General features: G+C 43.0%; 1 protein-coding gene across 17 annotated transcripts in view; it reads right to left on the minus strand.

Moving 5' to 3' along the window:
* Positions 1-22,319, minus strand: part of RBFOX1 (RNA binding fox-1 homolog 1) — a gene marked incomplete at both ends in the record, with an annotated part of 1,093,433 nt that overhangs the window by 137,371 nt on the left and 933,743 nt on the right. The window lies entirely within an intron of this gene.

The raw sequence follows: 22,319 nt of genomic DNA on the forward strand, positions 1-22,319 counted from the left end.
CCCGAATAGCCAAAGCAATCTTGAGAACGAAAGAAGGAACTGCAGGAATCAGGCTCCCTGACTTCAGACTATACTACAAAGCTACAGTTATCAAGACGGTATGGTACTGGCACAAAAACAGAAAGATAGATCAATGGAACAGGATAGAAAGCCCAGAGATAAACCCATGCACATATGGACACCTTATCTTTGATAAAGGTGGCAGTAATGTACAATGGAGAAAGGACAGCCTCTTCAATAAGTGGTGCTGGGAAAACTGGACAGGTACATGTAAAAGTATGAGATTAGATCACTCCCTAACACCATACACAAAAATAAGCTCAAAATGGATTAAAGACCTAAATGTAAGGCCAGAAACTATTAAACTCTTAGAGGAAAACATAGGCAGAACACTCTATGACATAAATCACAGCAAGATCCTTTCTGACCCACCTCCTAGAGTAATGGAAATAAAAACAAAAATAAACAAATGGGACCTAATGAAACTTCAAAGCTTTTGCACAGCAAAGGAAACCATAAACAGGACCAAAAGACAACCCTCAGAATGGGAGAAAATATTTGCAAATGAAGCAACCGACAAAGGATTAATCTCCAAAATTTACAAGCAGCTCATGCAGCTCAATAACAAGAAAACAAACAACCCAATCCAAAAATGGGCAGAAGACCTAAATAGACATTTCTCCAAAGAAGATATACAGACTGCCAACAAACACATGAAAGAATGCTCAACATCATTAATCATTAGAGAAATGCAAATCAAAACTACAATGAGATATCATCTCACACCAGTCAGAATGGCCATCATCAAAAAATCTAGAAACAATAAATGCTGGAGAGGGTGTGGAGAAAAGGGAACACTCTTGCACTGCTGGTGGGAATGTGAATTGGTTCAGCCACTATGGAGAACAGTATGGAGGTTCCTTAAAAAACTACAAATAGAACTACCATATGACCCAGCAATCCCACTACTGGGCATATACCCTGAGAAAACCAAAATTCAAAAAGAGTCATGTACCAAAATGTTCATTGCAGCTCTATTTACAATAGCCCGGAGATGGAAACAACCTAAGTGCCCGTCATCGGATGAATGGATAAAGAAGATGTGGCACATATATACAATGGAATATTACTCAGCCATAAAAAGAAATGAAATTGAGCTATTTGTAATGAGGTGGATAGACCTAGAGTCTGTCATACAGAGTGAAGTAAGTCAGAAAGAAAAAGACAAATACCGTATGCTAACACATATATATGGAATTTAAGAAAAAAATGTCATGAAGAACCTAGGGGTAAAGCAGGAATAAAGACGCAGACCTCCTAGAGAACGGACTTGAGGTTATGGGGAGGGGGAAGGGTGAGCTGTGACAGGGCGAGAGAGAGTCATGGGCATATACACACTAACAAACGTAGTAAGGTAGATAGCTAGTGGGAAGCAGCCGCATGGCACAGGGATATTGACTCGGTGCTTTGTGACAGCCTGGAGGGATGGGATAGGGAGGGTGGGAGGGAGGGAGACGCAACAGGGAAGACATATGGGAACATATGTTTATGTATGACTGATTCACTTTGTTATAAAGCAGAAACTAACACACCATTGTAAAGCAATTATACCCCAATAAAGATGTTAAAAAAAAACAACAACAAAAAAAAACATACACCGCTCAATTAATCATTGCGTAGCGTGTGCAAATATACAAATGCTCATAAATGGTTGTGTCGGAATACCTGTGTGTTAAAAGTAATTTCAAAGATAACACGGAAGAAGAAAAACTCAACCAAAAATACTTCAGACATCATAGGGGAATGGAAAGGAAAGGGAAGAGGAGGAATGTCAGGATCCAGAGGTTGAAAAAGAAAAATAGAAAAAAAAACCTTTTAGACTGAGCGTGCCTGCTTCTGTGGTGTGATGTAACACAAGATGGGGCTTTGATGAGGACCAAATGTAGTAGGAGGTGAACAAAAAAAGCTACGACAGAGCCTCAGTCACGCTAGGAGTCAGAGCTACAGGAATGACCCTTACTGACCCACATCTTGAGTATTTCAAGCTGTGAGACTTCCTTTTTGTTGGGAACTTTCAGAGAAAACATATTCAGAACATATTCAGTGTTTTATATCCCTCTATTAGTTTCCTAAGAAATTACCAAAACCCTGGTGACTTAAAGCAACAGAAATTGATTCTCTCCCAGTTGTAAGGGCCAGAAATGCACAATAAAGGTGCCATTGGGGCCACGCTCCAGCTGGAGGCTTCCAGGGGAAATCCTTCCTTGTTCTTCCAGTTGCTGGTGCCTCTTGGCTCAGCGGAGCTGCATTGCTCCAATCTCTCGTCTTCGTTTGGCCTTCTTCCCTCTGCATGTCTGAGACGCATCTCCCTCTGCCTTTTTCTTCTTACGAGGACATTAGTCATTGGATTTAGAGCTCACCCTAAATTGAGTATGATCTGGTCTTGAAATCCTTAACTTAATTACATCTGCAAAGACCTTTTTTTTCCAAATAAGGTCACATTCCCAGGTTTACGAAGATCAGAACATAGACATATTTTTTGAAGGCCATCATTCAGCTCACCAAGACCCCTGCTAAGCAAACATACCGGAAATGCATGGAGAATGAGTAATTGTTATCAAGGGTTATCAAGGTGTGGTTGTACTTTTTACCAGCTCTGGTGGCATGGGGCTCTCAAAAGGGTTGGCCTCAACCAACCCAGGTTCAGAAGAAGGGAGAATGTCCCTACTAGAGGTGCCCCCAGGCTCTCATTCATCACACTGGCCACTCTGATGAGTTCCCTAAAACGAGAAGAGACTTGAGTCTTCCCTTCAAACGCAGGGGCTCCAAGACCCCCTTTCTGCACCTGCTTCTGGATGCACTGACACGCTTCGACCGGGCTGAGGAGCGTTCCTTCAGCCTCCAGAAAGGCCACCAGCACTTGCAAGAGGAAGACCTGCCTGCAGGTTCCCTGAACAGATGGATAAGCATCCCTGAGAACTCCGCTGAAGCTTATGGCAAAAGCGTAGGGCACAATGTCTAAAGACAAAAATAATGTGAAAAAGCTGCACAACTTACTAAAAGAATGAAACATCTAGAATGTGTCTTTCTGAAAGGCAGTGTCTACCTGGTTTGCAATTACATTCCCCAAGGCTTATGCATGTCAAAGCTTAGTGGGAATTAATCGTTGAAAGAAGAACTCTTGATTTATCCATGTCTGATGTTTTTCTTTTGAAAGTCATTTTGCCTCTAAAGTGGGAACCAACTGAATTAGAAATGTGCCTCGTAAACCCCATTTGGAAGATCAGAAGGTGGAACATAAAAACGAAGCAAATTCATACTGGTCCACTCACTCAGAGATTGAAGGAAATTGAGACAAGTAAGGACGTGAGAGCCGTGAGCAGAATGGCCAGGGCACCATCCGTCTCAGAACCCTCCCATCCAGACCCTCACCCTGGTCTAGGAGATACAGCCCTAACCCCCTTGCTTCCTTCCTACCGCTCCCCTGTCTTGTTCACAGGCCTCTTTGCTCTCCCTTTAACATACTCAACACACGCCTCCTTAGTCTTTGCAGCTGTTTGTTAGTCCCTTTGCCTGGATATTTCTCTCCCCAGACGCCTGTGTAGCTTGCCCCCTCTTGCCAGTCAGGTCTCTGCCCAGATATCACTGATCGGAGAAGTCTTCCCTGGCCCCATCATCTAAAACAGCCACAACACAGAAAACTAAAAATAGAATTACCATATGATCCAACAGTCCCACTCCTGGGCATATACCCAGACAAAACTCTAATTCAAAAAGATACACGCACGTCTATGTTCATAGCAGCACTATTCACCATAGCCAAGACATGGAAACAACCTAAATGTCCATCAATAGATGAACAGATAAAGAAGATGTGGTATATATATAATATATATACAATGGAATACTACTCAGCCGTAAAAAAGAATGAAATAATACTATCTGCAGCAACATGGATGGAAATAGAGATTATCATACTAAGTGAAGTTAGTCAGAAAGAGAAAGACAAATACCATATGATATCACTTATATATGGAATATAAAATATGACCCAAAGGAACTTGTCTGTGAAACAGAAACAGACTCACGGACATGGAGAACAGACTTGTGATTGCCAAGGGGAAGGGGGTTGGGGAAGGGATGAAGTGTGAGTTTGGGATTAGCAGTTGCAAACCATTATATATAGAATGGATAAACAACAAGGTCCCACTGTATAGCACAGGGAACTATATTCAATATCCTGTGATAAACCATAATGGAAAAGAAAATGAAAAATAATGTATATATATGTATAACTGAATCACTTTACTGTATAGCAGAAATTAACACAACATTGTGGATCAACTACAATAAAACATTCATAAATAAATAAATAAAACAGCTGCATCAGCCTCTCCTCCCTTCATGTCTATAGATTTGTTTTTTCACAACACACCTCACTTCTTACCTTTATATTATATGTTTCTGTTAATTTCTATAGTCTGTGTTCTCCACCAGAATGCACAGTCCATGAGAGTAGAGACCGTAGAACTTCTATTCACTTTTTATCCCTAACCTCCTAGAACAGAGTTTCTCAATAACAGGAATGTTGCCACTTGGGGCTGTTTAATCCTTTGATGTGGTGATCACCCCGTGCACCATAAGAGGGTCAGTAGCATCCCAGGCCTCCACCCACTTGAGTTGAGACAGCTGAAAATATCTTCTGGGGTTCAAATGTCCCAGGGGGAGCAAAACTGCATGAATTGAAACCGTTGACCTAGCACAGGTGGTAAATTCTCAGTAAATATCTGTAACATAAATGAATAGGCCTGGTTTCGCCATGAGGGAGCTGCATGAATGCTAACTTCATGTCTCTGGGTCTTAGTTTGCATGTGCATAAAGAAACAAATGTATATCTGTCCTGGATCCTTTAGAGTGGGGTCATGAATTCAAAGTCCCATGAATAAACAGGGGATCATTACCATCCTTACTATGAAAAGGATTAATAACCATCAGCTTCTGTTCTTTATTTCTCAGGCCCACAGTTGCCGACGACTCTGCGTTGCAGAGTCCTCACCTCGCAGGAAAGGTTGCAGGACCCTATGTGGATGCAATGTCCATTAACCTCAAGAGGTGGATGTCCAGGTAGCTCTTGGCAAGAGGTTCCCAAATAAGCTCATTAGAACAGCAAAGCCAGCTTCTGCTCTGGCCCAGTTCGAAGGCCCTGTTAGGAGGCAGGATGAGTGCCACAGAACTTTTCCTAATAAACAGACTCCCCAGATATTGGCGCAGGTTATAAATGTTAAGAAAACACCACCAGCACTTTAATCTCCTGAAGATCACTTAGTGCTTCCGCAAAAACCTTAATAAACAACCGTGGGGCTCCCTCTGCTATAATCTCTCCTAATTCAATGAATAGCTCTGAGCACCCTAAGGCTAATCCTGGTGAAATTGGATTTTGATATCGACCAATCCAGGGATGACTGCTGAAGAGAATGCGCATGGCTGTGCAGAAGTCTGCGCCTTTCAGATCCTGGCCCCGCCCCACGGTCCGTCTCCTCTCTCTAAGCCCACATACGCTCTGCTGAGTTCACCTGTGCACCATATTTTGGGGATGACCAGGTTGTAGAATCACAGGCCAAGGGCTTTTGCAGCTGGATATCTCTGAGTTCAAACTCTGTTCCATCACTTACTAGTCCAGCTCCTTAAATTCTTCTGAGGCTCAGTTTCCTCGGCTGCAAGTAGGGATAAAAGAGTTGCCTGTAGTCCCAGGTCACTGGAAGTAACGTAGGTGACCATGACAAGGATGCGTAAGTAAAATGTGGCAAAGTTGTCAGCAGAAATTTGAATTCAGAGAGAACGGAGAGATTTGGAAGCACAGCATGGAGTGTGTGTATGGGGGAGGGGAGACAATGATGATAAATAAACAGGAACTGTACCAAAGTATACTTGATGAAGGGAAGCAGAGGATGCCACTCCCAAACACGCCTTTTTGGCACAAGGATTATTGGGGGATGATTACTTCTGAGAAACAGCAGGCATAGGAGAAGCTATGAATACAGAGTAGAAGTTACCCTTTTTGTAAGAGACGTTTACATTTATAAAGGAACTCTCCATTTGTAAGGGTGTCTCCCTCTAGGTGCAGGGAAGAGACGGATAACTAAATCTCTAGAAACTCTTAGCAATGGGAAGGTGACAACTTAAATCTGCATCACAACCACGCCCTCATTTACTGAGTTTTTCCTCATAACCCCCCAGACTGGCTCCCATTCCCAACATCTCCTTTTGTCTTGAGCTAGAGAGATTTTTTAAGGTGGTGGCTTGGACCATTTGGGGGCATTGCTCAGGTTCCCTGGGTCTCTCCTACGTGCACAGGAGGTGTACATGACATTATTATTATTAAACTTCTGTTTGTTTTTCTCCTGTGCATCTTTCATGGTAGGGGGGTCTCAGCCAAGAGCCTAGGAGGGTAAAAGTAAAACTATTTTTCCTGCCCTACGTGACAAAAATTAAACCGCGTATGCTCACAACACAGCACTAATTCAAGGACGGTGATCAAGCACTTTAGGGCAGGCCTGCCCAACAAAATAAAACAGGAGCCACATATGTAACTTAAAAATTTCCAGAAGCCATTTGTCAAAAAAGTAAAAAGAAGCACGTGCCGTTAATTTTAAGAACATATTTGTTTAACCCCCTGAGTAAAAATATTACTTCATTACATAAACAATGTAAGTGATATTTTACATTTTTTAACTGAATCTTCTAAATCTTGTGTATAATTTGTACTTAAGCTCATCATCTCAATATGGACACTAACTTTTCATTGGAAATGCCTGAGCTGTATTTAGGCTTTGAAAGATTGATGGTTGACTATTCAAGACTCTCAAAACATACCTAAATGGATTCAAATCACTGAATCTGAATCGAGTATCAGTGTTTGCATTAAATTACAGTTGAATCAAAATAAAGATTCAGTTCCGCGGTCATACCATCCACATTTCAAGGGCTCAAGGGATACCCACAGCTGGCAGAGTAAGGGCCCCTTAGAAGCGTTAATATCCTAATCCCTAGAACCTGTGACTATGTTACTGTATATGACAAAGGGGAATGAAGGCTACAGATGGATTTAACGTTGCTAATCAGCTGACCTTAAAACAGGGAAATGATGCTGGATTATCTAGTGGGCCCAGGGTACCTACAAGGGTCTTAAAAGTGGAAGCAGGCAGCAGAACAGCCAGCGACAAGGACTCCACCCACCATCACTGGCTTTGAAGCTGGAGGAAGCAGGTCATGAGCCGGAGAATGAGGGCGACCTCCAGGAGTCAGAAAATGAAAGGAAAGGGACCCTATCCAGAGCCTACAGAAAACAATGTAATCCTGAAGACACCTTGCTTTTAGCCTGGTGAGACCCATGCCAGACTTCTGACCCCAAACTGTAAGATAAATACATTTTTGTTGTTTAAATCACTGAGTCTGTGGTACTTTGTTAGGGCAGCAACAGAAAGATAATGCATCCCCTACTTAAAAAGCATAGCTACAGAACACTTCCATCATTGCAAAAAGTCCTATTGGACAACACTGCTTTAGAGCAATGGTGTCTTGGGGGATGGGAGTGGAAATGGGTTTAAAAGGGAAGAAAGTAGGAAAAGAAAGAGAAAGAAAATGTCTTCTTAGGGCACTGGTGATGGGATGCTTCAAAAGGAGGAATGTGATAATTTGAGAGTCAACTCTCCGTGGCTGTGTTTTAAATAAAAATATTTTTAAAGCATGAAATAAATTTGGGGTAATAATAGCTTCCTCATGTGGTACTGCAGTAATTAAATATGCACCACATATATAGGGGTATGCTTCCCCATGCAGCTGGTCCTACCAATGGCAGCTGTAACGTTTGTTGCTATCATTATCATTATTATTATTGTTACTGGGGATTATCTCTTCACTCTGTAGATAAATGTCTCTTAACTTATTTCTGTGTTCTTAGACACACTAGGGTTTTATGAAAGCTATGGACCTACCAGACACACCAAGGGTTTTATGAAAGCTATGGACCTACCAGACACACTAAGGGTTTTACGAAAGCTATGGACCTACTGCCTGGGGGGAAAACGCACATACACCTGAACTTTGCATACAATTTCAGAAGTTCACAAACACCCTGAAGGATAAAGTTGACATCCGTGGACCCTGGGTAAGGACCACTACTGTGTAAGGGCATTCACCTCCCCTCTATCCTGAGTTGAGACATTGGATGCTGAGACCACCACCCACGGGTCACTTATAAGCTAAGTGTGGACCTGGCTAAAGGGTCTGAGATAGAGCATTGAAAATAGAACTGTGCTGAGATCCTACTGTGAGTTGGGTATCTTTCTAGATGTTTTTCATACCTTATCCCACCGAATCATCATAAGGCCATGAGGCTCAGAGAGGTTAAGTGACCTGTCCAAAGTCACACAGCTAGGAGATGGCAGAGCCAGAATTAAACCTAGGATATCTAATTTCATATCCTGGACTCTTTTGTCCCCTCCCCACCACGGCCTCTCAAGGTCGAGGTGAAGATGCTTTGGAAAGCCCAAAGACAGCCAATTCCTAGAAAGCAACTGCAAGGCACTCGTACAGAGGAATAAAGATTCAATGAAGTTCTAACTGTTTGAGCTTTAGGTCTGGGCTGGAACCAGAGAGATAAGCTCTGTGAACAGGGCCTTATCACAACCAACCAACCCCAAAGCAGACAAAACCAGTCTGCTTCAGATGCCTCCTCTGAGCGCCTAGACATCTTGTGTTCCTCTCTGTTCAGCCTTTATTAACCATAGCTTTTTAAAAACAAAATCAGTTTACTTACCTCTCTGTCTTAATAGAGTATTAACATCCCAAAGACAAACACTATATCAAATGCATTTTTGAAGCCCTTTACCACATCACATAGTAGGTACTTAGTAAATCTTTATTGCCTCATTCCAGGAAACCTCTCTGGGTCCAGCTTCTTTCTCCATGAGCATCTCCCACTCTGCCAGGAAGGTATCGAAATCCAACACCCAAGACTCAACACTAAGGCAGTACGATCCCCTCCCCAACCCTGCCCCACTTCCCAGTCAGCCTACTGAATATTCAGCATCTTCCCTCTGTACAGGCCTGCTCCCCTCCACGCACAAAGCTCTTAACAGTGATAAATAAAAAATGTACTTTTGAATAGCCAGATGCTTCTCCCTCCTCCACCAGTCAAGTTATTTCTCAGAGAGAAAAGCTTCTGAGTGTCTTCAAGGCATTATTTAAGTTGACAATATTATGTGAGCGATGGTTGAGTACCCACTGCGATGTACTTGGGACCGAGTTGATTTGTGTAACGAACACTTGCCCTGTCTCTTGTTGCAGCCTGAATAGCAGTCTTGATTTAGCCAGGACTGTCGGGCGCCAAGTGAATTTACAGGATCCACAGTCCCTCTCTCTCAATCTGCAGAGAAGAGCAGGGGCAGAGCATGGACTGGCATAATTCAATACATTGTACTATAAGCTCCGAAAATAATATCACGGAGCTCTGCAATATACCTATTTGATTTGATTTGTAAACTTGATAAAAAAGCAATTGAGAAAAAATCAGGGGGAAAATATATATGTTCTAAGCAAAAATGTAACTATATTGAATGTGTACAAAGGACCAAAGAAAGGAGTGGGGAGGGGAGAAAATCATGCATACTAAATCAGCTTCCTACCCTTGCATTAGACAATATTGCACATTCTCCATTTGAAACGAAGCAAGATAGTGCAAAGTGATTTTCCATTAAAAATAATAATCGTGGTAAGCAATGTGAATTAAACCCACATCTTGGGTTCTCTCGCAATCCCACTGCAAAATGGGGCTTGCGCAGATTCACTCAGCTTCCTGCTGTTTCATTTTAGCTCCGTAGGCAAACAAGTTAATCACACAGCTTTGGATGGAGTTAATGCCTCCTTCTTAACGCGGCTGGGCTGATTCCACAGCTAGGTGACATAGATTTAAGAAATACATAGAATTTCTCTCAACACAAATAAATTCAGTGCTCTGCCGGAATGATAAAATTCCTCGGACAGGAGAAGGGCTGGAGGACAGAGACGGGATGACTCCAAATTCTTTGGCTACTTTTTTTAGTCTTTGAAAGAATAGGATGAGCATGCAAGGGCCAAGCATTGAACACATCTGTAAAGGAGATGACCTGCCAAGGTGTCTGTATTAGTCAGCACCAGCTGCTGTAACAAAATATCACAGACTGGGTGGCTGAACCCACAGACATTTACTGCTCATGCTTCTGAAGGCTAGGAAGTCCATGATCAAGGTGCCAGTGTGTTCGGTTTCTAGTGAGAGCTCTGTTTCTGGGTTCTCACCTTCTGGCTGTGTCCCCACATGGTTGCGGGGGGTGGGGAATGACCTCTCAATTCCTCTTCTAAGGATACTTATCTGATCATGAGGATCCCACCCTCATGATCTCATCTAACCCTAATTACTTCCCAAAGCCCCTGTGTCCAAATACCATCACACTGGGGGCTAGGGTTCGAACATATGTATGTGGGGGGCCGGGGGGGACCCAATTCAGTCCACGGCAGAGTTTGCAGAGCCTGCAAACACCTAGGAATAAGGAAAGGTGTTTTGTCCTAAAGAGGGACAGGGGTTTCGTGGGGACTGAAACTAGATGTTCTCTTATCCAATCACTCAAAATGTATTTATTGAGCATCTATTCTATTTAAGTCCCTGGGGATACAGCAGGTAGCACTGGGGATTGGTGTTGCCTCTCAGAGAGCAGAACAATATGACTATGAAAAGTGCTTTTTCTCTATTTCTCCATGTTCAAACTTTTGGATTTTAGTTCCAGGAATAAGGAGTTGAAAATAACTACTACTACTACTAACAATCAAGATTTATATGCTCTGAAACCAAACTATCTGGGTTGGAATTCCATCTCTCCCACGTCCTAGCTGTGTGTCCTTGAGCAAGTTACTTAACCTCCCTGGGCCTCATTTCCTTCATCTAGAAAATAGGAATATTATTAGCACCTAACCCCAAATGAGTCAATACCGGGAAGTGCTTTTCCAGGCCTGTAATTATTACGGTGGTCAACACCTAGAACAGTGCCTGACAGCTGGTAGCATTTAATAAAGGTTGGTTAAATGGTTAGCACTCTGTTAAGCTCACTGCATCGCCTGATGACTCAGAGAGGAAGATTCTATTTGTCCCCATTTTACGATCAAGGAACTGAGGTTCAGAGAGCTAAGGGCTTCTTCGGGATGCTCAGTCAGTACACGGCAGGCAGAGTGGCAGGATGTTTGGGAGAATTTCCTGGGTCAAATCCCTTAATGATATCTGAAGACCACATTACAGCTTTCTGGCCATCTGGTGATTAAAAACTCAGCCCAGTTCCTTTTCAAGGTTCGAAAGTCCATGAGATGCAAACTCTCTTCCTACTGCTGCAGACCTGTCCTGACGGACCTGCAGTAGCAGGGCGTGTTTCCTGCCTTTCCACCCCTTCCATTCCAGTACTTGGCAGGCCGTGTGAGGAGGTCCACCTCTGGGACACTCTTCTTCCCCTATTAGGTCTTGTCGTTTCGGGCAGGGGGTTGGGAGAAAGGATGGAGGAGGCAGAGGACATTCATTGAAATAAGATGCTTCCTGGTGGTGAGACACAAGTGCCCCACTCTGCTCGCTCTCTCATTCTGCTGGAGCTCGTGTGCCCCTGGTGGCTTTGTTGCATGTGGCAGAGCCCGAGGTGTCAGCACGCTTGGGTTACTTGGGGCAGTGATCAGCCACCCCCATCATCCTCCACTGTTGCCCAGTGTCCTGTCTTTAAGGTCAGTACTCAACGCTCTCGACTCCCCTTGTAAACGGGGGTACCTGCCTTCAGCACTGGGTTTCCTGGACAGCCTCAGAACTCCTGCCCTGTCCTCTGAACTTCATGCTCTTCCAAGAGCCAGGGGAAGCACAGGGAGGGCCCTGACGCATTCTCCGTGACAGTTCTTTCCCATCCTGCTGTTTCCAACTACGCCAGCAAGCCTCCACCTTTATAAATCCCCAGATAAGAAGCAGGCACGAGTCTCTGTTAATGACATCCTGGGCCCGACTAATTTAAGGAACGTGTCAAGTTCTCCCAGGAACTGTGCCACCTTCTCCTGCTTTGATGGCATCATTAAGATGAGACTTCTTCCCCAGCCCAGCAAGCATCCAGCCTGAAAGAGAGCGCAACACCCCACCCTCCCTGCCCAGGAGCGACTCTCCTACAGCTTTCCCCTCATCCCAGCTGAGCCCCCTGGTGGTCTTTAATCCACTGTCTCACTCAGAAATCAAGTCCAACTTAACCATCAATTTAAAAAGAAGAAATGTTGATATTTTGTAATGAATCCTTAAATCCTCAAAGATATTTTTTCCTCCTAATGTATTATGTCACTCAGGATTTAATTTAACCAAATGACAGATCTATACATGGTGCTCATTTCCCAGACCTAAGGAAACTGCTGAAAGCACAGTTTGGCTGCAGAAAATTGGTGATGAATTTAAGACAGAACTGATCTCTGCTAAAATCCCTGGATTTTCCTTACTAATTACTTTTCTTTGTATAAATGCTTGAAACAAAGAAACAAGCAGTCCGAGGGTTTTGTTCTAGGACAGAACTGGGGTTTCCCCAGTGTACACTGAGACATGTGTAGATATCATTCTTTGTGAAAATTCACCTGTCTATTCACAGACATTTTGACAGTCAAAGAATCTTGTCTCATAAAGAACATGATTTCCTCAAACGGACACAATTCAGGTTACTTCTGAGTTCCAAATCCTATTTGTCAGTAGGCGAATTTCTCCTGCACTGGTAGATGGGGAGGGGTCTAAATATATGTTAGGAAACAGAAATACTAAGAAGTATACTATGAAAATAGAAATGCCTGCATCTCCCTTCTAGTTTGTTCTTTACCTAGATGGACAGCAAACTTTTTCTTAAAGGTCCGTATAGTAAATAGTTTGATGTTGAGGGCCATTCAGCCTCTGTTGCACATGAAAGCAGCCATAGGCAATATGAAGAAAGAGAAAGATCCACTGGTCCTGGGGTCATCTCTCCTCTAATTATGTCATTCATGGCTCTAATGAGAAGAGGGTGAGGCTTGAAGAGATAAGATTTGGGAGGTGGATGAGATGCTGTGTGACCTGGGGCAAGTCACTCACCTTCTCAGAGTCTCAATGTCTTCATTTGTGAAAGAGGAAGGACAATACCCACTCCCTCATGGGTCAGACAGAAACAAATGGGATTATGCCCCAGAAAGGGCCTCAACTATTTCAAGGTGTTGTGTATCTGTGATCAACGATTTCCATTTTTCTGGGTTACTCTATGGAAAAAGCAAGATCTTCTCACACTGCAGACAAAAACATGGAAACCAATGGGGCATCTAGACTTTTAGTCATTGGAGGTCCTTCAATTCAGGACACTTGGATTCAAGCCCAACTTTTGTCAGTTTCTCACTATGTCAGGTTTCTGGGATGAAATTTATTGCACCTGAATAAATGAAGGCACTGAATTTGGTGGGCTTCCTGGTACATAACAATTTTAAAATTCAAGGGTCTGAGACTCAGGGAGGGTGGGTGGGGTCCCTGGGGTGTTGGGGGCAGGGGGGTTGTTCTTGGTCACCCTTAGCAAAACGCAGGGTTTGTGATCTGAAAGGTGGACAGGCTTGCCTGTAGTTGGAGAGGTAGAGAGTGATGCATGGACTCCATCAGTCTATCTCCAAGCCTAGCCTTCACAGCACACTGAAGTGACCTGGGGAAGCTTGTTGAAAATGCAGATTTCTGGGCCCTGCCCCACGACGAATCATTCCTAATTCTGGACTCAAGATGAATCATTTTAAATAATCCTCACGGGTGACTCAGATGTATCCTAACATCTTGACAGCCACTGTTTTATATCCTAGGGAGGCAACAATGTGAGTTTTTGCGTCTGAACTAAGAAACCAAATGGGACTGGAGCTCCAATTCCCAGTTATCCGACCTTGGACATGTTACTTTGCCCCTCTACACCTTACCTCCCGTGAATCCATTCATCCAAAGAATATCCATGGACTACCTTCAATGTGACTGGGGAAGAACCAAAGGACCGGGGAGGATTAAAACCATAACACAGGCACAGCACTTACCAACAACTTAAGGCTTTTTTTTGGTTTTATACATTCATTTATTTATTTATTTTTGGCCGTGTTGGGTCTTCGTTGCTGCGAGCGGGCTTTCTCTAGTTGGCGGTGAGCGAGGGCTACTCTTCATTGTGGTATGTGGGCTTCTCGTTGCTGTGGCTTCTCTTGCTGCAGAGCACAGGCTCTAGGCACATGGGCTTCAGCAGTTGCGGCACGTGGGCTCAGTAGTTGTGGCTCGTAGGCTCTAGAGCACAGGCTCAGTAGTTGTGGCGCACTGGCTTAGTGGCTCTGCAGCATGTGGGATCTTCCTGGACCAGGGCTCAAACCCGTGTACCCTGCACTGGCAGGCGGATTCTTAACCGCTGTGCCACGAGGGAAGTCCTGTTAAGGCATTTTGTGAGCACTCAGTAAACTTTAGTCACAGAAATCCAGTCTTCAACTACCCTCCTGAACCACCTTCGGAAAGCAAGACCACGGTTTAGAGGACACATCCTAAGCCCTGGATTGGATCTTTTGTGTATCAGGGTTTTGCACACAGCTATTGGACTGCTCTTGATTTGGGGGGCACACTGTCTCCCTGAATTCCCTCCTCTACCTAAAAAAGAGACGTGTGTTTTTAAGGCTGATGGGGTGGGGTGGGATGGAGGCAGGTGATGCTTCAAATGGTTTCTCTACTGAAGTTAAACAAGACTTTGTTATGGATCTCAGATACACCTAGTTTCTTCTATGAGGATATATATACATACATATATATATATATATATATATATATATATATATAGAGAGAGAGAGAGAGAGAGAGAGAGAGAGAGAGAGAGAGAGGAATGGAGATGTGTAATGTATACATCATAACAAAATCACAGGGTTGAATTCCAAGGCAGATGCAACATTCTGATGGGGCGGCTCACCTCTGACTGACTATTTGACGCTTCTGGTCTTTCATATTGAATTTGAGATTACAAGCCTCCTCTTCCATTCAGCCCTGCCCTGCAGCTTTCCCTGACTCCTTCACATAGAGCAACCATCCTTCACTGAATGGTAAAATAAAATAAAAACTCTGGCATATTTTTATTCAATTTTTAGAAAAAATTTTTAAGATGAGTAACAGTGGAGTTCATTTAGCCTAACTGCCTAGGAGCATCTGTTAGGAATGTGAATCCCATCTACATTTTTCAGATGCTTATCCTATTATAGGTTATTTTCATACACTTACTTCAAATATGCTCTGAAAGAGGCTTATGGCACTGGCTCTGGAATTTGAACGTGTACTGGGATCACCTGGGGGAACTCCTTAGAAATTCAGATTCCAGGATTCCTGCCTTTCCACTGCTGATTTTGTTAGTTTAGGTGAAGCTGAGGGGTGCTGCAGCCTGTCCCTGTGGATTTGTGAGAGCCAACAGTTCAAGGCATAGTAGCTTGACATCAGCTGTGGTGGGAGTATTTATACCACGGAAATTTGCAAATGTTTCAGTCTCCTGAACCCCTCCCATCAGTGCCCCAGGCTGCCTGTGAAACATTTACCAGCACATCACTGGTGGGAGCCAGTAATATGCGTTTGTGATAAGCATACCAGGCAATTCTAATAAAAGTGTTTTCTGGCCCACAGTTTAAGAAAATGCTGACAAAGATTTAGAATAGCCTGTCCACTCCATAACAGGAGTTATATTCTGGTCATTTTGCCAGTTGCTTTAAAACTCTCCATGGCAACAAGGCAGTGCCAAGCAAGTACTGATGAAGGGCTGGAGTCTAGCATCAAAACTACCTGGGTTCCAGACCTGGGCCCAGAACAGCTGTGTGCCATGCAGCAAATCAGTTCTCCACGAAACCTCAATTCCCCTATCTGCAAAATGGGTTTTTAATAATTGTTTTGCAGACTCATAGTAAACAATAAAATAATTATTATTAGCATGTAGCATCAAGCCTGGCTTCTAATAACTATTCAGTGAAGAATAGGTGTTTGATGAGATTGTGTTGTTAACGGAGGCATTTAGGAGAAATCCCTTGACATACAGAAATAGCTGATGGCTATTAAACTAACTTAGTAATCTGAATCTAAGATTATTTTTCTCTTGGGGAAAAAACCCTTAATGTCCACTTCAACTTCTTCATTTAAACAATGATTCCAAACAATAAGAGCAAATGCTAATATGCTAATGGCCATATACACCACCGTACATTGATTATATCACTAATCCTCATGGCACTTCTATGAAATTGGTGCTAAAATTATGCCCATTTTATAGACGAGGAAACTAAAGCTTAAGAGGAGGTCACTCCACTAGTAAGTAGTAGAATGGGCCCTACAACTAAGGCCTTAAGCTTCTAAGCCTGTACCCTCCCCTTGATGCCATGAAGCCTTTTCGGGAATATAGCTCTCCATCTGTAAGAGACTGTTGAGGCTGAAACAAAAAACAGGCGCATAAAGGGGAAGTTGAAGGTGAAATTTCCACACTAGATTGCTTACGGAAACACAAAACATTCCAGAGTTACCTTTGACCTTTGAGAAAAATAATATGATCCACGTATTTATCATGGATGGTACTGCCGCCCAGGGAAGAGGCTTGAATTCTACAAACAAGCGACTCCATGAGTTGTGTTATTTCTAATCTCCAAGTAACATGGTCTTAATAAAAGGAAGGAAAGTATGTCATTTTGGCAAACAGTGTAAAGGAAACAGGACTGGATACAGCATCAGGTTTGAATCCTGGCTTTGAGGTTTGGCTGAAGAGCTGCGTGAATTTGGGCAAAGCTTGAGACTTCTCAAAGCCTCACAAATGGTGGTAATAATACTTAAATTTCAGGACATCATGAAGATTCTACAAAATGACATATTAAAGTGCTTAGCACCATACCCTAGGTATCAAAACAATAAGCAGGTGCTACTTCCTTCTTTTAGCTTAGAATTTAGTATTTAGGTCTGTTGGGGTTCAGGCCACCCCAAGATAGGCCAGAGTGCCATATTGATAATTTTGAATAAAGCTACTTGAGAAACAGCCAGTGTAAGAAGAACACTATGACCCTCCTATGAAAGCAGGAACTAAACCTCCCACGTGAAAGGCACCCTCCCGGCACCAGGTGGTACACAGACATCCTTATCACCAGGCAGAGGGAATTCAGGGCTGAGAAGGCTGTGTAAACAGACTGCTTGGATTCTCCACTAATTTGTACCCAAGCCCAAGTTTCTTTATTTTGTCAATTCCTCAGCAATTTTTGTTTCTTTGTCTAAAAATTATAAAATGTCACTTCTTAGGTTCTATATATCTATGAGAAGTCCACACATGTAAAATTAAAGTTGTTTTATTTCCTCCCTGTTAATTAATATCTTTTCTGTCAGGTCAATTATTAGACCAGCCAAAAGAACCTGGAAGCATAAAGAGAAATTTCCCCCTTCCCAATGGAAGCACTAAGTGCATGGTAGATACAATTCCAGGTGCTGAAACTGCTTAGTGGGGAAGGTAGATAAAAAGCTCTCTTCCCTAGAAGCTCCACTTTTAGTGAAGGAGGAAAGTGACAGGCAATCAAATAATAAATAAGAACATGGCAGAGAATGTTCGAAGTATAAGCACCACAAGACAACACTGAACATGAAGACCGGGGGGTGCTGGGGAGGGTTTGGAATTGATGATAAATGGCTTTTGAGATGGTGACATTTGAGACAAAATTTGATAAAGAGGAATGAGCCATGGGGATAGCTCAGGCGAGACAGGTCCAGAAACAGGGACAGCCAGTGCAAAGGTCCTGGGGTGGGGGCGAGACAGAGCGAGGCTGGTGTGGGGTGATCAAAGGGCAGAGAACAGGAAATGATGTCAGAGAGATAATGATGGGGTTCCTAGAGCAGTCCACGGGTCTCATGTGAGACCTCGTAGGCTGCTCTAGGAACTCTGGCTTAAAAGAAACCTTTCTAAACTTCTGCAAAAATTTACATTCAGAGGTGTTGCAAGGATAGTACCGAGAGTTCTCACATACCCTTCACCCAGCTTCCCCTAAAGTTAGCATCTTACCTAACCATGTGCATTTCTCCAAACTAAGAAGTTAACTTTGGTATTTTATTATCAACTACAGATTTTATTTAAATTTCACTTATTCTTTTCTTCTCTTGCAGGATCCAATCAAGTTGCATTTATGGGATTTGGGCTTTTACTCTGAGAGAAATAGGGCAGCCACTAGAGGGCTTTTAACGAAGAAGAGGGATGACATAATTTACATTTTAGCAGATTTCTGGGTGTTTTCTTTCTCGACTTAAATCTGAGTTGAACAGGAGGATAGGAGGATTACTTGAATTGTAATTTAATGAGCTCTTCCTTAAAGCCCACAAGAATAGCAAATGTCCTTTATCAGAGTTATTACCAAAAGAAATAGACAAAAACAATTATCAGGCATTTAATAAATACAAAATGCTATGTAAATGCTAAATAATAAACAGAATATCTATTTCTTTAGTGTTCTCCTTGATTTTTATTACTGCAAGTGCTAATTGTTGCAACTTCTTGGATTTATGTTATTCCTTTCTCCCTAATAATCAAGTATTTTCAACTTGTATTTTCTTAATTGTCTGAGCTAATAAGCTTGCCTGGTTAGCACATGGTGATAATGTGGCCAAAATTACAGGTTGGATGTCATGCATTTGGCTTTGCATAATAAAATAAAACCAACCAGGAGCTCAGCAGCCCAAAAAGTGGTCCAAATTGGGGGCTGTTAAGTTATAGGTGCTGGGTGTTTGTTTTCAAAAGGGTGGGGGCTGAAGGTGCCTGAGTCACTCTTCTGAATTCATTGACATTGAAAGTCAGCTGCTCACCTTTAGAGTTGCAATGCCGTGAATATACCCATATTTCCGATGAGGAAACTGAGATCTAGAGGGCTAAATCTGTGTTACTCCAGCTACGTGTTAGAATAGCTAATGACTAAGAGGCTGATCTCAAGAATTTGATTTTCTTAGTTCGGATCCTTTTTCTCTACTATGTGCTGTGCAACCATGAGTGTGTTGGCTAATCTCTCTGTGCTCAGGTTGCTAATCAATAAAATGGACTTTCATATAAGAGGATATAAGATACAGGATTGCTGTAAGGATAATAGAATGCGTGGAAAGCATTTAGTATAGTGCCTGGAAGATGACTATACAGTACATGACTAACTGGCCCTGGGATGCCTTGGGAGGTTATTTTGCTGGCTCCTAGCATTCTCCTAGAACATACCATGTTCAACTGAAACTATCTGTCACTTTGTCCATCATCCCAGCTAAGCCATGGGCCCTGTCTATTCTTTATCCTCAATGCCTAGGACAGAGCCTAGTATACACTGATGGCTTTACGGCAGAACTAGACTCTTCAAGAAGACCTCCCAGGCTGACGGACAGAACTACCACTGGTTGGCTGTCACCATTTACCAGGAACTTTGGCTCTTCTTGGCCTCCAGAACCAGCCTTCTCGGCTCATGAGTTCATCAAGATTGTGACTGCTCAAACATGCAGACTGCTCTAGCTGACTCCATCCTGCCATAAGAATTCCCTTGCAGTTGGGGCTTACGACAGAGCTCCATTTGGGCAACACCCAACAGTACCTTCTGGAATGAATTGTGCATCCTACCCCCTAATACAGTGACCACTTGGAGATCCTCATCTGAGTTGTGACTTTTGCCACGTGTGTCTTCCTTCCCCTGTGAGCATATACCAGTGTTTAACACTGCCTCAGAGCCCTGTAAGCCTAACATTCATTTCCAACTGTTCTGTAAGATTTTAAGCTACCCATACTGGTCTTTAAAAATTGTAGACGTCAGAAAATTCAAAAACAAAAGAAAGAAAGGAAAGAAAGAAGGGCAGAAGGGAGGAAGGCATGACCTTGCTCCTCCTGGAAGATCTTATTTGCTTAGTGAGAGAGCAGAGGGGTTATATCAGAGGATATTTGAAAGTAGTGAACAGATCATGCAAAAAACAAAACAAAACAGAAGGATGGGGCCTCGGAAATGCTGGAGACATAAATCTTACAGGGTCATGAACTATGGATTTCTCCTCTCTGCCACTGCTGTGCATACTAAGAATGGAATTGAGGGTCGGTTCAGATTTTGCCATAAAAGCATCATTAACAATTGACATTGACCTGCTGATGACTCGGGTCATTGCTCCACTCAGGTCATTCCTTCAGGGTCAACTCTGCAACTTCTTTGAAGACACCCCGGTGCTCAAGAAAACGCTTCTGGAAAATGTCTTCCAAAGTCTTTTCACCTTCCCATGCTGCAGTCCTACACCTCTAGATGTTAAAGGAACATTCCTGCTTTCGTTTTTAAATCTGCTCTAACTATAAAAGAATGTCACAGACTATATAAGAAACTAGAGCTACAGAACAGCATTCTCACGGAGAAGGAAATAAAGAAACATTCCTGGGAATAAGTAGTAAATTCTACTATGGAAAAAAAAAGATACAGACTCAGAATGGAGGAGACACTCTGAAAACAAAATATAAGGATGAAGGTATAATGATTATGTAAAGATATTTTCTACTATGCTGACGTGGAGGACAAATGGCTGATACATAAGTGGAATGCAAATATCATTAAGAGGTTATAGGGAAGGGTGAATCTTCTGTCTGAATATCAGCATGGATGGAGGCCTGGAGGATGTGGACACAGGGCCTTTGCACATGCAATTTCCTCTGCTGGAACATTCCTCCTAGGGTTCGCCTCATGAATGATTGGCTCTTTCTGTTCTGACAGAAATGACACTCGCTTACAAAGCCTTCCCTGACCACACTATCTGAAAAGGATGTTGGTATGCAACATCCCCACCCCCAACCAAAGAAAACCAAAATCCAAAAAACAACAACAACAAAAACCAAACCCCAAGCCCTGCCAACTTCTGTGGTAAAAATACTCTCATTCTGGGTGCTTTTAAGCTACCAACATGATGTCACTGAACACAGAGCTGGGAAGAAAAGCTTACAATTGGCTGTTGCCAGCTGCTCAGGAATCCCACAGATGTAGCTGAAATTACCCCCCTTTATTTAGTCTTTCTCCAAATTATGTAAGCTCAGCAGAGTACAGACCTTGCCTGTCTCAATTGCTACTGTGTCCCCAGCATCCAGTAGCTGATACCCAGCAAGTGCACCCTAAATATTCCCTATTTGGGTTCCCCCTTCCTGCCCTGTGGCTTGGGAGCCCTCTCCATGTGGTGAGCTGGGCTCTCTGTAGGGTTCGGCTCATTTATTTTCCTTCTCCCCATTTTGTTTCTTGTCCAATATGTGAATCCATCGTTCCTTATATGTTGATCTTTTTTTCCCCGGTTGTTTAAGGTGTGAATGTAAACCTAGCTCCTATTCCTCCATCACAGCTGAAAGCAGAAGTCCCATAAGTATTTCTTGTTTGGATGAATGAAGATGTCTGAGTTTGGGTGAACAGGGCAGTCACTGGGGTTACTGAGATTTTTAAAATGCAGGGCCATGTCTGAAAACTCACCATCAGTGCCCTCCAGTGAGTCTAGGGGCATCGTGCATGTTGTAGAAATTTCTAAGGCTTCCTACTTCTGTTAGGTGGAGATTAAACATGGGAATCCTTTTTTTGAGCGCTGTTTGTAACTATGAAAATCATCATTTAATTAGGACTAATATAAGATGCCCTGTAGAGTGATAATTTAATAATTCGGCTGTTTTATTTATACAGTGCCTCCAGGCTCCTCATTAAAAATGGAAGACACATTCCATGGGACAACGTCGCTTTGCCACTGCAAACATTCCAAGGGCTCTGAGATCATAAAGTCCACCCTCTGGGCATCGTGATAGCCATCTCTCTAGCCTGGGAGGAGATATTTTTGTCGCCAAATTAACCTTCATGGACAGGGGAGTGTGGTAAACTGCTTGTTTATCCTGGCACTTAAGAGTAACCTCCAGCCTAGCTGGAACAAAAAGGAAGACTCTGGAGGAGTCCACCCAAGAGAACAGAACTCTTGCCGCATCAGAAGCCTCTGGTACCGTCCCCTTGCTCTTCAAATTAGATCTGAACCCCTGGCTTGGCTAGCAAGGCTCCACCTTTACAACTTCATTTCAAGCACTTCTTTGCTTCTTCACATCCTTACAGCCTCACCTCCTGCCTTTCACTCCTCCAACACCAGCAGGATCTTTCCCATCCCAAAGCCTTTGTATATGCTGGCTCCTCTCCCTGGAACCCCTTCCTTCCACTGTTTGCCAAATTGAATCCTTCTCATCTGTAGTCACCAGCTTAAATGT

The sequence above is a fragment of the Leucopleurus acutus genome (assembly GCF_964270905.1).
Source record: "Leucopleurus acutus genome assembly, chromosome: 16".
NCBI lineage: Eukaryota > Metazoa > Chordata > Mammalia > Artiodactyla > Delphinidae > Leucopleurus > Leucopleurus acutus.